Genomic DNA, 17450 nt, shown 5'->3' with positions numbered 1-17450 from the left:
AAAATTTCTGTAATACAGCCAAATTGTTATTCATGCAATACACGAAGAGATCAGATTACAGAATTGCGGTTGATGAAGAATTGGTCAGAGTTGCAGAGCAGAGGTAGAGATGATGGAAGATGAAGAATCAAAATTGCGGAAATTATGCTGCGATTCCTTCATTTAGTCCAGTGGCGCATTCACGGCCTTCCGAAGAATATTCACAGTACCCAATATCGTGATCTTTTGGATCATGTCGAATCGAACTTTACCCGGAATCTGTAGGATATGTCTCATGGGCTAGTTGCCTACCACGCCTATAGCGTCAATGACTATCGATACTACGTTCATTTGCATCGCCACATCTTCTCACATTCCATTTTGAGCTGTGCGTATTTCGATTGTTTTTCTGATTCCTTTTGTAGCATGTTTTGATCAGCTGGAATGGCCAGTTCTTATTCTTCCTATTATAATATTAATATTATATTATATTCTTTCTTCACTGTAAAACTGTTATTACTATATGACTATCATATAACCATTATATTATTGTTAGTAGTAGTACTGTAAAATGTGATAGTGTCGCTTATATCCCATGAAGGACTGGTGCAGCATAGTCCGTTATCACCTTATGGTATACGTTATTTTGGAACATCATTTAGCTTTCACTATACGGCTCAAAATTAAAGGAATCTATCACACGATATCACAAACTCGGCCACTGGGGTTAATAGCTCAGGCTGGACTAAGAGGTCAATGGAAAGATAAAGTTATCAAACCAAGGAAAACAGCTCTAGTAAATACAGCAAGTACGGTGCGTATAGGGTGCACATACGAAATATTCAATATTGATGTCAAGCTGAAGATTTGATAAAGAATCGTTTCAGCTGGGAAGAAATTAGCATATAAAGTTTGCAGAGGTGGTCAAAGTAGTCAAGAAAGCTACTCAAGTAGAAGTAGAGGTAGCAACGAAAAATCTACTCAAGTACAAGTAGAATTACTTCTTCCATGAGCAACCTAGAACTACTTGAAGTAGAAGTAGAATTGACTGACTTTAAAAGTACTCAAGTAAGTAAGTAGTTGTGAAAACGATCCTAATTCGTTCACATGGATTGTAAAAAGGTGCAAATTGAGCTATGCGAAAGGTGACGAGCTTGATTCATATTGATGCATACCAGCAGGTATCCAATTTTCGATATCATAGGGATAAGCATTCGTCCACATCATGGGATGAAAATGATAGTATTGATATGGAAATGCGATACTAATCCTCTGTTTACTCAAACAGCACGTTTTAGAAAATATCATGGTATTGCGTACTCCCCCATACTATAAGGCCTGTAGTTTAGTCGAAGAGCAATACGGAGATGGTGTGTTGGATACGGTGTAAACACATTGTGCGATTAGTAACCGTTAATAAAAAATATGGTGGACCGTAAAAATGCTACATTGTGTCGCCAGAAGGAACATCTCTACACGCTGGGAATCTTCTATTAGTGTTGTTTTGTCATTCGGCTGTTTTACTAGAGATAACTAACCTCCGTAGGTTAGTTATGCTGTACCGTAACCGTGCGCTGATTACTAGGGATGGTGTGAACCACAGAAACGTTCAGGTTCGTGTGAACGCGAACCTTTTTTTAAAGGTTCTGTGTGAACGCGAACGTGAACCTCATGACGTTACGTGACGTCTTATTGCCAATTCCAATCCTATCTTTCAGTGAAGTGATAGCCTATATCAATGTACACTTATACAGTGTGCACTGTACACGATACCTAGCGACGACTCGGGCCACATAATGCCACAATGCTGAGGTACATATTGGCGTTTTAAACGTCGCTAAATGTATCAACTGAGGCAATCAAAAGATATATTATTCCCATAAAATCAATATTTTCTGTTGCTTAGCCAACTATTTCGACGACGACTTACCAGGGAATAAAACCTTACGCCTTAACGGTCCAGCCCAGACCGGACAATGTATTCGGCGTCTGGGTATTGCTACATCAGTGACGTGCGGTCCAATGAGGCAGGTGAGGCAGTGCCTCACCTGTCGTCAGGGTGAGTAAGTGAAAATTGTGAAAACACTACATGAGTCGATGATTATTTTGATATTTTATATCGATGCTCATAAATAACAAAATTTGAACATTTTTTCACCCAACACCATCAATTTGCATAATTATTATTCAAAAATACAGTGCATAAGGAGAGGTGAGGTACAGGTGAGGCACGGGCGGGTCGTGCCTCACATGCGGCAATGCAATTCATCATAAATAGCTCGGAATTCATAATAACTGGTATCAATCAAGTGCTATCGTCACACTGATTCCGAAAATTCAAATATTAACAGTATCAGAGCACCAGAACCCCTCCAAAATCGACAAGGAAGGTGACATTCGGCTTCATTACAGACAATGCCATTGCAGAGAAACAATAGTCAGGTGAGGCACAAACGAATCTGCCTCTTGCACTATTCGCTAACAATATGACAATCGCCGCACAGTGAAACGCGCTATCGATTTCGGAATACAACAGTCTTGTAGGAATTATACAGTAGCGACGGCCAATACGTAATGCGGAGCAAATACATTCCCTTACTTATGTAGCTGTTATGTATTTTCCATCCATAGCTACGTTATATTGTGGTATGTGACAGCTACTTGCATAGGCTGCATTGTCGTTGTTTGTGGTCTTTATGCTGTGTTCAACTACAATACCTATAACCCTTAATTGTGGTATGTGATAGCTATTCTTACATAGCCTGTGTTGCCATTGTTTGTGGTCAGTGGTGCCACTCCTAGTGTTTTTACACTAGGTCCAGTGTATTTTGACTTGACCTATAGTGTCCTAGTGTATTTTCCTTCGAAATTCGGCAAATCTAGCGTTTTTTACAGGAAAAATATTTGTAAATGAGGATGCTATTTTCATGTGCTTCGGATAATTTATACCGGTACTTGAAGAGATGGTGTCCAATTAGCACACTAGCGCCCAGTCCTACATGTATTGTAGAATGTGGAATTGCAACGGCTATCAGTGTGCAAAGAAAATGCTCTTCTATACCCGTTGCTGTTGTTATTCACATTTTGGGTCTCTTTATCAGGTACTTTACGTGCGTGCGTGTTTGTTTGTGTGGGTGTGTGTGTGTTGGGGGGAGGGGGGTCGTGCCTCACCAGCCATGAACCTCACCGCACGTCACTATGCTACATTGATATTAGGCAGAGTGTGAAACGGGTTTCTATACTTGCTACCGATTTTACTCCATTAACAAGTTATACAGCCGTAGTCAACACCTCAATCGTACGGATTTGGTTTTAATGATACAGTGAAACTATGAAGTCAAGATTGACCCCGAACACCTGCTAGATTTTTTACATCAGAAAACGATATCAATCTCATTGATTGTTCGAGTAAGCATCATTGCTGACTACGCGTTTCGCTCGTGATGTTGTGTGATTGCGGGTCAAGCTCACAGCAGAGAGTCACAAACGGTAATTAAGCTGGATATTTCGAGCAAACTTTTGTAACAAAGCAAGTAAAACTTTTGAGATTGTCATGGTGCATGCTCGTTTACTGTTGATTTTTATACTGCCAGCGCCATGAATAGAGTAGCCCGCAGTTGAAATGCAATAAATTTGAACGGAAGATGTCATAATGAAGTGAAAATTGTAATATATGAAAAAGGTTCACAGTGCAGTACCTATACCAAGGTTCTGTTGTGAACGTGAACCTCTAAGTTTCCGAGGTTCACACACAGAACGCGAACGTGAACCTCACGTTCACACCATCCCTACTGATTACTGCCGTTCGCGACTCTGGGTACTTGTCATTATTATGTCACAACGACAAAATTCTTTCTATATTTCGAACTTGGTTAACCTCATTTACTAGGGTTCACTGCTGAAGAGAGCAAGTCGAAAAGCTTCCAGTGGAATAAATTTGGCAATATGAACGTATTGTTTGCTGCAAGCTTTATTTCTGGAAATTGAAGGCATTACTACACTTGCTTTTATACTTCAACCAAGGGCGTATAGACAGAAAAAATATTTGGGGGGGGGGGGCGAAAAATTCGATGACGTAAATGAGCCCCTCCCGCTTAAAGATAAGGAAAAAATAGGTTAATAACGATGGTATTGGGCCCTTATTGGATGATTAACACAAGATCTGGGTCATATATTCCACTCATACATAAAGTGATGTGATAGTATAACGGTTGTGGCAACCTCGGACGTCAACACTTTCGCGCGAAGCGCGAGAATTTTTCATGGTCAATGAATGAAATTGGTTCATTATATTGCTACTTGCATATTGCAAATACGTTTTCATTATCAGATTTACCGGTAGGGAAGATAGTGATGGTGTCATCAAACATTCAGGGGGCACACTTGAACTATGTTCATTGTTCATGCCATACGGCAAGACTATTTAGAGCAGTGGTTCTCAACCGGGGGTCCGCAAAGCATTTTCAAGGGGTTCGCGAGACCTCCAAATTTGCAAAATGGTTGATAAGCTAATTTTTAGTTTGTTTTAAATTAGAGAAATCACGAAGCACTTTCGCTTTATAACTGCTAAAACTTCAGGACTCACATAAGCAGAGAATGACCGTCTGAGATGAAATATTCCACTGTGCAAAGTCATTTTAATTGCCCAATTGTCAATAGCATATTCATACTAACATATTGATGTTTAGGGATGTTAGAGCTGCTAGATAGAAATGACTCGGCTGGAGGTTATATTGGTCCATGTATGTTGCCATCATAGCCAAAGGTGTCGTCGGAAGCGTTACGCGTTATTATTACATTCGCCATCACCTATCTTTGTGGAAATGGATTTTGGGCACTAGTTCATATCAAATCGACGACGCGGATTTTCAAGACATGGCCCCGTATTTCAAGAAATGCAGCTACAGAATTCGCTTTGAAATAATAAAAAGTCTTCCCGATTTCTACATAAATAGTATGATGTTATTTTCAATAAAGGTCATTTGGCTGTTTTTATCACTAACCTACAGTTAATAATTGCACAGGACAGATGAAGTTTGCATGACAATAGTTTCAAATTTGAAATAACAATTGAGGGTCCGCGGGGGTACGTGAAGGTCCAGAGGGGGTCCTCTAAAACAAAAAGGGATTGAGAACCACTGATTTAGAGTTTCTATAGGGTGGGCGCAAGACGGGACAGTTGTCATTTATTGCTGTTACTTCATGACTTGCGGAGAAAGCTGTCACCATACTCAAGATATTACCCACACTCAAGGTCGTAGCCTAAATTACAATTTTTTTTATAGGGGGGGGGGGAGTTAGGAGTTTAGGGGAGCTCCCCCGTGGGAACTCCTCGCAGAACCGTACATCCTGCCATGGGCAGTTTCATCACTACCCGTTATCCATACGATTCTTAGACGCACGCACGCACACACACACACACACACACATACCCTATGGAAGCTTCCAGTTTCCAAATACAGCTTGTATTAGGTGATCGTTTCACGGACGAGCCCAAATCGCTGACATTGAGTGATGAACAACCGGTGTGAATTTCGGACCTAGTTGCGCGGAGCGTGAAATATTCTTGAATAAATGAAAGAATTTGATGACTAATATTCGTACGAGTAGCCTATATGAGCAAGTGGATTCCAGTCTTACTTCGTTGAAGCACAGTTATTTAGCAACCTCTGGTAAAGATTGACGCAACTTTAAAGATTGGAATTGATGATACACACCAGACCAAATTAAAACACTCCTTTGATCAGACTCGCGCGATTTCAATTTAGCGCTTTTTCACGGGAGGTGCCGATATTTTCCTGTGCCAGTCGCATTTATGTCGGAGGTGTCTAATTGCAGGGACATGATCATTAGGCGCCAGCCTATATCGTAGGCTTCGGAATACATGCGTCGGTTTTATGGCCGTCAATCATTTTGGGAGCGCACTTTACGGAGTCGCATGTAGCCTACTTTAGATGTCTTCATGTGTCCCGGTACGAACATTGCCGGAACTAACATCAGTACCTCACCCCCATACTGAACTGACAACCCTAGACTCAATCAACCCAACGATCTCGAGCTACCGTACTCTCGTGTATCTACTGGTACCGTTGTATTCTCATAATTAAGAATGCTGCTAAATTAAATTATGGGTATTTGCAGAAGAATTCTTTTTCGGGACACCGATAATATAGTGAAGACGTGTATGGACACTAAATCGCGCGAAGCGCGAAGAAAAGTTTTCGGTTGCATTTATCTTCTCCAAAATGCTGTTATATTTATTGATTTTACGAAAAGTTTCGAAAATTTTGGGGGAGCGATCGCACCTTTCGCCCCTCTCTGGCTACGCCAGTGACTTCAACATGTATATTATCCAGACAAAAGAATTGATATTAATTAGAAATCAAAATATACGGTACTGGGAATTGCAAGTGTCCAGAAAGTTTCGAAGGTTGGTATGCTGAAACAGCTCTAAAACTAAAGAAAAGTCAGAGTCCACTTTTCCATATTAGGACACGCCATGGACAGCTAGATTACGATATGATAAGTAAATGCTAGATTGCGAAACATCAGTTTCAAACATTATGATAAACCATATATACTGTGATGAAATATTTGATATGGCGAAGGGTGACAATGCGGTGTGAACGGAACCACGCCCACCCGCTACCTAAATTATATTCAACGATACTTTCGTGAAATCATACTGGATACTCCACATTCACTGCGCGCGAAACGCGACCAAAATTCTAGGCTTAACTCAACTTTTATGAAAATTAAATGTCGATACTCCGTGAAAACAGCCCGAAATTACTCAAGCTGTCTTCCTGATTGGAGGATTAAACTACTTCTACTTGACAAACTGAAAATAGCGAAAAGTAAGTAAGTAGATCACAAAAAATTATGAAGTAGAAGTAGAAGTAATGAAATTCAGATCTACTTGAGTAAGTACCAGAAGTAGAGGAAAACTACTTGAGTACTTCGAAAAAGTAGAAGTACTTCGTTACTGACCACCTCTGAAAGTTTGACAGAATCTTGTCGCGCGCCGCAAGAAGGGTCTTATCCAGTTTATGTATAGTTTCTAGTAATCAATTATTGTTACGATGTTTACAACAACATGAATTTTAAGTAGCAGTAATAGTAGTAAATTAGCGTCATTGTCGATAATAATCTCTGACTGACTGGTACGCGGGTCTGTAGACGAAATGTACCAAAACAAATCTAAGCACCACAGAAGTGTTATCCACTGCGAATATTTGTGTTCGATGAGTTGAACGATAAAGTTGTAGTGAAATGATCGGTGCCTTTTGGTTTCACAGGATGAAATATCCCTTTCTCCACTCAATAAACAAAAGGGAGAGCCGGCGAAAAAATCTATTGATTTGAGAATGTGAATTCGAAAATTACATAAATACCAGTAAATCGATGTTATAGAGTGCGTCTTTCGCCATGAGGATTCTGCTATAGGCCTACTGAATTGTAGCCTATACACTTAACGGATAGGCCTTAAGCGTGGTAATTTGGTTGGAAGAGAAAAACCTTGATCATGAATATTAACCTGTTCTAGAGAAAACAAGTGTGAATGTGAGAATGGTTCCGATGTATGATTTCCACGACTGTATAAATTCGAAGCATTTAAAATGAAAAATATGCACAGGCAAATTCGTGACGTTGTGATTGCTTAAGACTGTCATGGTCACCAGAAAAGAATGGAGGGGCAAAGTCGACAAACCTAAAGTGCTTAAAAGAGATCATTAGTATAGTACACTTATAAGTTACGCAAGTAGGTGTACGAAACAGAAATGGAAGCAGAATATGAATCTATATTTGATTGGCGAAGTCAGGGAATCGTGTCATAAAAGCATTTAATTTTGAATTTCTGACACTGTTCGTCATGTACCTTCGCGAAATCACATTATCACTGTAACATCAGTTACGAGTTAAATTTTTTTTTTTATACTGATTTTCTTTTTGGCTACTGCCCATCCGTCTGAATTACCCGGGCATTACTCTCTTTCAGAAAGCACGAAACCAATAACATAGAATAGTGGAATGTTACTCATTGACGCTACATTGGTCGGTTAAAATGAAAAAAAAGTTTCATCACACAATGCTCATAAGCAAGGGTGTTAAGCCGTATTTGCAACTTCGAATACTACTGCCGTAACCGTCAGCAGCCATGAGCCACCAGCCTTAAGACGTCAGTAAAGCATCCCTGACTTGCTTCGAAAAATATCAAATGGCTCTAACGAGACTCACTGTACGACAATTGAAAAGGTGTAACTGGCAAAAGATCTATATAATTAAAGTTTCGCATTGTCAAATAAGGCAACCGACATGATTATTGAGAGTTTTTACAGAGAATCGACGAATCGCATGTAGTGAATTTGAATAAGTGCTACCACAACGTCACGAATTTTCGATTGTGATGTAATATTTGATTGACATGTGTGGCTCTTTGCGAGTTAAAATATGGCTCTTCGGACGAAAAAGGTTCCCGACCCCTGACGCAGGTGTTCCGCGGGTTAGTAAAGGTCAAGAACCACCAGATTAGTGATGCACGGCATTATCGGTCCAAACATGCTGAATCATAGTTCCCGGTTGCTAAAAGTGTTTTTGGAGATGAGTTATACACTGTTAAGCTTCAATTATTACTGCTTCGATTTTGAATTACAACATGGCGTAGGCTATTTTCGCCTCATACATAACTACGGGGAGGAATTGAACTATACGACGATAGTTATATGCGTTACTTACGAGGGAGGGTGCGAACTCATGAAAGGTTATGGTTCGTGTGAACACGAAGATATTACTTCCTATCGATAATTCCAGGCACCCTGTAAGTTTACACAATACATGAGGTATTAGGTAGCTATCACACCATTGACGTCCGACAATACAAATACGCTATCTTCACAGCAGGGTTGGGATGACTCGAGTCAACTTTTTCGTATGACTTGACTTGATTCGACTCACTTTGAGAAAATGGCTCGACTTGACTTGACTCGGAGTTTCAGAAATGTGTATTGACTCGTGACTCAGAGCAAAATTTACCAGTCAATTTCAAGTCACCAAGTAAGCGGTGTCGATTAAATCACTGTATCTTGTGTATGTTCGGATTGTTCGGGATGCACCGGTGGCACTTGTGAGAGCAACCAGTTCTTCACTGATTGTACGTTACACTGATCCTCCACCGTTACATCACAAACAAATTGACCGCAAACGAAACGATCACAGCTTACGTTTTCGTAGTAGTGCTGGGGCGGGCAACTTCTCCAGTCGGCGGGCCGGATATAAAAAAAAAACTAAGTACTTGGCGGGCCGGATTGGTGAATCCATAGGCGCCGAGTTACGGGTTGGCGGGGTGGCGACCACCCCATACAATAAGATTAAACGCCCGCCGTCTGCGATTTCAAATCATCAGCGCTGTCAATTACCGAGTTTTCCATTAACCGATACGCGCGCGAATAATAGAATACGTAGCTTCGTCGGCGACCACGAACTAGTGCTTAAAACGCCCCAATAATCCGTGATTAGTAATCAGACAATCGAAGCAACCTTGTTTACGACGTCGATTTCGATACGCTTGCGCTGAGAAACGTTATGGAGAAACACCATCTTCTCTTTCGACCAGGCGAGCGAATTCACGTACTCTTTCTCGTAATTCGTTTTGTTTTTGCGCCCATATTCAGTTACAAAATAATTCTTGAGTTAGTTCCGTATTTGAGGCATGGAGCGCGAAATAGGACACTGTGTTTGTGTATGCCTGCGAATTGAAAGTCATTCCTGCGCAAAGTGCGCATATTCATTACTCTAACGAGGGTTTGCAGACTTTTATCGGGAAATGCAACAATGCAGCTCATACGTCGCTATAATGAGCAAACAATTGTCGCGACATCGGACTTGGAACCCCTTCGTGCTGTACGCAAGTAGTGGAATTACTGATTAGATGCGCGCTTTCTCGTTTGCTATCATCTGTAGGCTACTAATTATTGCCTGCTTTATACACTCGCATTCCATGGGTGTCACTTGTCAGCGTTTAATTTTATTATGAATATTGCGCATTGTGCAGTGCACGACGTTGAATTACGTTTTCAAATATTGATATAAGACGAGATTTTCGGTGTCGAAAATGCTGAATTCATTCGATTAGTTTGAATGTTACAATAAACTTTATTGCTGGACGGACTCTATCGAGCGCAATCATATGGCGGATCGGATTTCAAACCTTTGGGATGTGTATTTCTATGGATAAGGTCGCGGCATGCGCCCATATTGCTGTTGCTGCAATAACACGTGGATAATTAAAAGCGTACCATTTTACGATCAAATTCGACTGGCTGATCGGGGCCTACGTAGGTCGTAAGCCCCGGGCTGATATTAACCAGCGCGTTGTCGGCATTGACACCTCGGGTGCGTAGTCAGGGAGTATCTCATTTATAACTAGAAACCCCGTCCTTTTGAAGCCAGTTCACTAATTCGTATTATCGACGCTGCGTACTGCAAATTAGCGAGAATCATTTGATTGCGAAATAGGTCATCGATATCTCATGTGCACTATCGACCAGACTTGGACAACTAGAAAATTTTCAGCTTTTCTGAATTAGATTAGAATTAGGATTTGACCTCCACAGCTTTTTCCAAATTAGATTAGAATTAGAATTAGAGCTTCACAGTTTTTTCAAATTAGATTAGAATTAGAATTACGGAATTCGTAAAAAAATTAAAATTGAATGAAATTGTGAATGGGAAATGATTACAGCAAAAATCAGTTGTTATCAAATCACAGTGCATCCCCATAACCATGAGAACAGTTAACGTTTGTACACCAAGCTTGGCTCATTTACCAGGGGTCACAACAATCGCGAACAGCGATCTGATTTGAGATGTTGGAAATACGCAACATAAAGCATTTAAATGCTAAAATTAATTTTAGTTTCAAATTATTATTATTATTGTTGTTTCAAACTAATCTATTCGCCTGTGACCAACAACGCTATTCCACACTAGATGAAACGGCTTCGGCAATGGCAACAGCATTCCATCGATGGAGAGTCAGCTGATATCAATAAGCATATTGTCTTGACGTGCCATGGCCCAGACACCGTCATGAAAACGCTTCGAAAACGGCATAGGACGTCCCCACAAGATCAATCTGTAGGATAAGATAGTCTTTCAGCCAAAGTAACATGTCTAGCTAGCCCCAAGGTCGATTCATTAGTCGTTGCAAAGCGCTGTCGGGTACCTTGCGCAACTCATATAGTTCAAAATAGAATGACGTTTATGATTATGATATTTCTTGTTGCGATTGTACTATTTTAATGAAATATTACCGTACTTCTTTTGTGGTAACCATGAGCATCGCTCATGTTAGTCAGAACGGCGTTGTACTAACGTAAAGTTTCAAAAACTAGAATGTTGTTCGCAGACTACAAGCTACTATGCTAGCAGGCTATTATTAGTCACAATAATTACTATGACTGCACGGTGTCAGTAAAGCTATAGCGGATTGGCATGGCACTGGATTTCCCTGCGCGAGAGGGATATTCTTGTCAACTCGCTGGAAAATGCCTCGTATGAAGAGGCATTTTCAGGAAAACAATAAATTAGATTAGAACTAAAATTAGAGCATAGGAACATTTCACAAATTAGATTAGAATTAGATTACCGGCATTTCGCTCTAATTTAGTGAAATTAGACAACTAGAATTATCTAGTTGTCCAAGTCTGCTATCGACGGTAGTTCGATTTAGCGCGTCCGCATGCAGGCCTGCTACCGTCCGCAGAAACAGTTTCGCCGAACAGTAACAATCTCTAAGTGTAATATTGTTTGTGTTTATGTATCTTATTGATTAAAACATATGCCCGCGTCTGAACATTGCCGAATCTGGGTATTTAGGTATGACTAGCGCACCCTGTAATTGTAATTATTGCAGGTTTGCGGCATGTCTGCAATTTCGTTATCAGCGCAACCTTGCCGGCCGATTGTACAGTCCGATAAAATTGATCACTAGCTACTATGTATTTCGCATAGCGTACTGATGCCGATTTCAGCAAACTAACTATCCTTGTTATATGTACAAATTCGACCTAATCGTTAGAAACGTAGATTTCATCGCGCGCTCTGAGAAACACCATCTCCTATCGCGATTTGACGACCAAATATACGTTCACCTTCTACAAATTAAAGTGCATTATTTGCATCGATGAGGGCCGGAAGCCGTGTTTAAAATACTTTGTGAACCATTTTTGTGATAAATATTCTTGGAGCACAAAGTTGAACAGTGTTATATTGTGTGTGCCTGCTAGTTGGAATTTATTCCAGTGCCCATAATATTAATCCAATTATTCTTTGCGAACGTAAATCAGGAAATGCAGCAATGCAATCAAAATCGATGTTTTAATCAGCAATCAATTGTCACGATGCGAGCTACTCAATACCAAGTAAAAACCCATTGTGTTGGCGGTAAGGGATAATTACTGATTGGAAGAGCGCGTTTGTAATCATAATTCTTGTGTCTGTCGTGTTCAGAATTGTCGCGCAGTGTTACTGCTCAGTGCACAGTCCAGCGACGAATGCTGAGACCGCGGCAATCAATGACCTACTTTCGCAATCATTTCATCTCGTTTACATTGTGCGATACGATATGCGTGCACAGACGATTCTCGCTACTTGGTGGCCGCGTAACACTGATAATACGACTTGTTTAATTGCAACTGAATATTAGCGTCAGAATGGTCATTTCAAAATGACGGGGTTTTGCGTTTCAAAAGGAGGGGGTTTCGACATCCCCTGGTTACGCGCCTGCCACCCCATGCAAAAATAAGTCGGTGCCTATGGCTGAATCGATCCATTATTCGCCCATTTATCCACCTATACAAGGAATAAAGCGTATTTAATGAATGTATTCTAACAACAGCAATGTCACTTCTAAGCCAGTTCTCGCTGATAATGACGAAGACAATGTGGATTTGAGAACAACATTGTCATACAGGCGCCATCATATCTGCTTCTCTCTGATCAAATAACACACGGTGCTAGAGTCACAAAAATTTGGCGTAGTAAGCAAGCAGTGGGGAATCTCCGCAGACTGGGGCCGCGGGCCACATTAACATGTTTAACATGACGGGAACACTAACAGTTACTCGAAACTGTCCGCGGGCCGGACAAAATCCCGTTGCGGGCCGGATCCGGCCCGCGGGCCGTATGTTGCCCGCCCCTGTAGTAGTGGTAGATTAATCTATTAGCAATGTGTCTCTGTTTCTTAGACGGGTCAATGCTTACGTTGCGCAGTGCTCACCTTTACCAACCCTCTTGTATGATTTAAATCGAACAAATATAGTTGGTGCGTTTTATTCTCACGGATGGGAAGTGTAGGCTGTTTTACCAAATCAAATTGTTTTAACTTCACAAGGCTTCGTATTCGGTTCTATATTTGGCTGATAATAATCGACTGTAGCATATAGCTGTACAGTAGGGTTGTTCAGAATTGATCGACTTTCAAAATGTCGTGGTTTTCAGTCCGATTCCCATGCCTTATACCATAAAAACATATTCTAGGTACTTTTTTTCGTAATTCATCCCTTGCATCCGTGTGCACATTGAGCTGGAAGAATATCGGCTAAAAATAGGGGATTCCCCTAAAATTTGAGTGTCGCTATTCGGACTAGGCTAGTAAAACGTCATATATAAGCTGGTTTTATGTAGCTATTGCGGTTGGAGTGCTACATAACCTCACTATAGAAAGTATTGTCAGTTCAGGACACCATTTTCATGTCCCACACTGCCTTAGAACTCCTCAAAACTGCCTAAGACTGATAGTCATTTTGTTGGATCACCTATCCTACACTCCTCAACCCTACCCGAGATTGTTCATCAATTGCCGGGATCACCACGTGCAAGAATACAACTGTAAATGTATCATTCACTAACAGCCACATTATAAACATCACATTGTTCAAAGGAAACGAAACAAAAAGGCAAAGAAACAGATCAACTTGGCACATTGCATTGCACTGGGATGCAAAGCTCACTAGAAGTCGTTTCGGAGGGAAATTTGAGGCCTTGGCAGTGCTGGATGGATGAGTTAAGTGCTGCACTGTCAAAAATGTTCATGTGGAGAGAGCAAATGGGCTATTCTGAAGAGTTCATTAGAAAGTTGTCCTGTTTTATGTCCCAGCTTGGTTGAAAACTGGTAATGCATGTGACGCACAGTATATTGATCTCAAATTCCTTCATGGCATGACAGACTTTTCATTGTGCGATTTCACAGTTGCTGATGTGGCATATAAAAGGATGCGAGAGCATCATTGGCATCTCACCGAGGAAACGGTGGTATCAACAATGTTCTCGGCTAAACCAAAGATTCCTGACAAAGTGAAGGAAGCGATGGCTGCTAAATTGCTGCAAATGCCAATCCTTGAACAATTTCGCAGAGGTAGGCTATACCTCTGAGTCTAATCTCTGACTCTGTCTCTGAGTCAATGAGTATGGTTGCTTTTATTGAACCGGAATCATGGTTTCTATTCAATGCTATACATGTCGAACATGATTGGTTTAGTCTTCCAGCTTCGGAATGGCATACTGAATCGCATTTCGTGACTGCTCAAGAATTTGTGAGTAGCGTTGAAATAGTTAACGGCGCAGCAGAGCGTTTGGTGAAATTGAATACCGACTTTGATGCTTTCAAAACAGATGACAAAGAACAGCGAGCGAGCCTCTTACAAGCCGTGGAAGATAACGGGAACAGATATGCCGATTTCTCTAAAGCAACCATTTCATCCGGACCTGATTTAAGTAGTATTTGCCAAGTTGATCTGTTTCTTTGCCTTTTTGTTTCGTTTCCTTTGAACAATGTGATGTTTATAATGTGGCTGTTAGTGAATGATACATTTACAGTTGTATTCTTGCACGTGGTGATCCCGGCAATTGATGAACAATCTCGGGTAGGGTTGAGGAGTGTAGGATAGGTGATCCAACAAAATGACTATCAGTCTTAGGCAGTTTTGAGGAGTTCTAAGGCAGTGTGGGACATGAAAATGGTGTCCTGAACTGACAATACTTTCTATAGTGAGGTTATGTAGCACTCCAACCGCAATAGCTACATAAAACCAGCTTATATATGACGTTTTACTAGCCTAGTCCGAATAGCGACACTCAAATTTTAGGGGAATCCCCTATTTTTAGCCGATATTCTTCCAGCTCAATGTGCACACGGATGCAAGGGATGAATTACGAAAAAAAGTACCTAGAATATGTTTTTATGGTATAAGGCATGGGAATCGGACTGAAAACCACGACATTTTGAAAGTCGATCAATTCTGAACAACCCTACTGTACAGTTACTCACGTATGTTATTAGCAGTTCTACTTGTGCGTGGGCGATACAACGTCTTTTTGCATGTATATTTACCTTTATATTCGTTATTTAATTCAAGATAAATGGCCAATTATTATGTCTTTCACACAGCTAGCAAAATATAATGACTTCGAATCATCACTCATAGGCCTACTTCGAAAATTCAATTTGACTTGAATTTTGACTTGACTCGTGACTTGACTTGACTTGACTCGACTTGACTCGAGTCACCTCCAAAAAACGAGTGACTTGAATTGACTCGAGTCACCTTTGAAAATCGATTGACTTGACTTGACTCGTGTCAAAATGTGCAATGACTCGAGATGACTCGTGACTCGAAGGTAGTGACTTGATCCCAACACTGCTTCACAGTGCTTTAAACGAATGATTAGATGACGACAGTTGAGACTGTACATCCTCCATACAGTATACCCATGTACGTTTATTTGAGATGTAGATTGTTAGATCATCCACTATTGTTCCAGCGCAACAAATTACCAAATGTCCATTGATTAGTGGGAATTTTGAAGTATATCCTTTTCGGTAGCATCGGTCATATATTATATTGTCGCTGCACGGAAATATAAGCCACGAATGTAGCAGTGACGAATTTAAGTCTCCATATCACTAACAAACATAGTATGTTATAGATACGTCAATTCAATTTATTCAGTTCAACAATATATTCCAACTCAAGGTTGCCTTTCGTTTCGCGTATGCTGATATCTCAGGAAATTTTATCATGTATTGTAAGATTACCGGGAATATCCGATATTACCCAAAATATTCACAGTTACTGAGGTTCGTCTGCAAACACAAATTTCTGAATTATCAAGGTTCGCATATCGAACACGAAAGTAAACTAAACGTTCGGAATATCCCTATGACCCACCCGCTGCCTCTATTCTAATCGAATGCCAGTTAGCGAATCGGACTAGAACGGAACATATTCCAGTAAATACCATTCCTGCACCTCATTGAATTTTTATAAACAAAACATAATATGTATATTTTCTCCAGAGGAATATTCCATGTGCAGTGTATCTTCGTATAGTAGACTCGCATGAACTGTAGTCATGAGGTGGGCAATCATAATCACGCTTGTCTTCCTTACGAATATTTGTCAAGTTCACGATCAAGTATCGGCAACTTCGTCTCCTCCTACTCGTTATAGGTCTACTGGTGAGATATTTATTCATTAAACATCTAAAATTCTTCCTAATCTGTGTTTATCGTTATACTAAACACATATTTTTCCGTATAATGCGGATCATCAAGCTTTCATTTAACATAATCGCAACAGCGACTTACCGCAATATTGACGAAATATATTTAGATATTGTGATCGTTTACATTTCGTAATAGATCATTAGCCAGTGGTTCCGAACGGGGAGTCCGTGAGTTATTTTGAGAAGGTCCGGAAAGTAGGGGTCTATGAAAAAGATGAAAAAATGGATAGAAGGATCAATCGGGGTAACTTCGCAATTTCCAGATGAGCTGCCGGGTACAACTAACTTGGTTGGACATAATATGTTCATTGAAAAATCTGTTTTCTAATATTGCGACTCATCATGTTGGGTCATGCCGAAAGTTGCCGTCGCAAGGGTTACGCGCAATCGGTTCCCGTTCATTTCAAAAATTAGATGAGCTAAATAGAAGTAAATCTGAAATACAAACTTAGGAAGGTGTCCGCGGCGGGCCTGGAAGGACCAAAAGAGTTCTCCGAAGACAAATAGGTTGAGAACGGCTAATTTAAATAGCATTTAACTGGCGCAGTTCCTCATGTATTTTGAAGCGTCCTTAACCTCTCCCAGGACCTTCGTGTGATCCATCATTTATATTCTGTATTGCCCTGACCCAAATATACAGCTGAACCTGTCCTTTTATTGGCATTATTCAGTACTTAATCTTCTCAGTGATCAGGATCACCAGATACGTTGTGGACGGATGCAAATTGAATTGCTGTCCAGAGAACAGAGATCGTCGAAGGTGCAGAGCGCACAGTTTCCGAAGAGAATGGAAATGTGAGTTTTATAAGTTATGTGACATATAGTTTATTACAGAGCAATTCAACCTTTCTCGGAATGGTGCACCGTACACACTTTCCCCGTTTACACGAAATCTGTATAGCCCA

General features: G+C 40.6%; 3 long non-coding RNA genes across 3 annotated transcripts in view; all 3 read left to right on the top strand.

Moving 5' to 3' along the window:
• The window catches only part of LOC145433854 (uncharacterized), a 155889-nt gene that overhangs the window by 71691 nt on the left and 66748 nt on the right, over positions 1 to 17450 (top strand). The window lies entirely within an intron of this gene.
• Positions 14263 to 14830, top strand: LOC145433827 (uncharacterized). The gene is made up of 2 exons (XR_013913203.1): positions 14263 to 14395; positions 14653 to 14830. It is a non-coding gene; the product is annotated as an uncharacterized LOC145433827 (long non-coding RNA).
• The window catches only part of LOC145433826 (uncharacterized), a 19053-nt gene continuing 17581 nt past the window's right edge, over positions 15979 to 17450 (top strand). Inside the window, exons 1-2 of the long non-coding RNA XR_013913202.1 lie at positions 15979 to 16498; positions 17233 to 17340. This is a non-coding gene — a long non-coding RNA (uncharacterized LOC145433826). The remainder of the gene's footprint in view (positions 16499 to 17232; positions 17341 to 17450) is intronic.

This window comes from Botryllus schlosseri, chromosome 2, assembly GCF_051294905.1.
Source record: "Botryllus schlosseri isolate E-star chromosome 2, Bs_hap1, whole genome shotgun sequence".
NCBI classification, from domain to species: Eukaryota; Metazoa; Chordata; class Ascidiacea; order Stolidobranchia; family Styelidae; genus Botryllus; species Botryllus schlosseri.
The sequence above is the reverse complement of the archived record's forward strand: the minus strand, read 5'-3'. Positions and strand labels throughout refer to the sequence as shown.